The sequence below is a fragment of the Geospiza fortis genome, unplaced genomic scaffold, assembly GCF_000277835.1.
Source record: "Geospiza fortis unplaced genomic scaffold, GeoFor_1.0 scaffold594, whole genome shotgun sequence".
NCBI lineage: Eukaryota > Metazoa > Chordata > Aves > Passeriformes > Thraupidae > Geospiza > Geospiza fortis.
This window is the reverse complement of record NW_005054703.1, coordinates 171,717-172,740: the sequence shown is the minus strand read 5'-3', so window position 1 is coordinate 172,740 and position 1,024 is coordinate 171,717. Positions and strand designations below refer to the sequence as shown.

Genomic DNA, 1,024 nt, shown 5'->3' with positions numbered 1-1,024 from the left:
GAATGAGGGCACCCTCAGAGCAGGGACCCCGCCAGGGAATGGGGGCACCCTGTGGGCAGGGACCCCGCCAAGGAATGGGGGCACCCTCAGAGCAGGGACCCCGCCAGGGAATGGGGGCACCCTGTGGGCAGAGACCCCGCTAGGAAAAGGGGGGACCCTGTGGGCAGAAACCCTGCCAAGAAATGAGGGCACCCTCAGAGCAGAGGCCTGGCCAGGAAATGGGGGCACCCTCTGGGCAGGGACCCCGCCAGGGAATTGGGAAATGGGGGCACCCTCAGAGCAGGGCCCCCGCCAGGAAATGGGGAGGACCCTCTAGGCAGGGACCCTCTGAGCAGGGACCCCACCAAGAAATGGGGGCACCCTCAGAACAGAGACCCCGAGAGACCCCGCCAGGAAATGGGGGCATCCTCAGAACAGAGACCCTGCCAGAAAATGGGAGAACCCTCAGAGCAGGGACCCCGTCAGGAAACGGAGGAACCCTGTGGGCAGAGACCCCGCCAGAGAATGGGGGCACCCTGTGGGCAGAGACTCCGCTAGGAAATGGGGGCACCCTCAGAACAGAGATCCCGAGAGACCCTACCAGGAAATGGGGGCACCCTCAGAGCAGGGACCCCGCCAGGAAATGGGGAGGACCCTCCGGGTAGGGACCCCATCAGGAAATGGGGGCACCCTGTGGGCAGGGACCCTGCCAGGGAATTGGGAAATGGGGGGACCCTCTGGGCAGAGACTTCGCCAGGGAATGGGGGCACCCTCAGAACAGAGACCCGGCCAGGAAATGGGGGAACCCTCTGGGCAGGGACCCTCTGAGCAGAGACCCCGCCAGGAAATGGGGGCACCCTGTGGGAAGAGACCCCACCAGGAAATGTGGGGACCCTCAGAGCAGGGACCTCGCAAGGGAATGGGGGCACCCTCAGAACAGAGACCCCGCCAGGAAATGGGGGCACCCTCAGAGCAGAGACCCCCCCCAAGCTGGGGCAGGGCCTCCTCAGGGGACCCCCACCCTTGGGCGATGCAGGGCACCCCA

General features: G+C 65.9%; 1 protein-coding gene across 1 annotated transcript in view; it reads right to left on the bottom strand.

Annotated features, from left to right (window-relative positions):
• The window catches only part of REEP4 (receptor accessory protein 4), a 6,487-nt gene that overhangs the window by 3,948 nt on the left and 1,515 nt on the right, over positions 1-1,024 (bottom strand). The window lies entirely within an intron of this gene.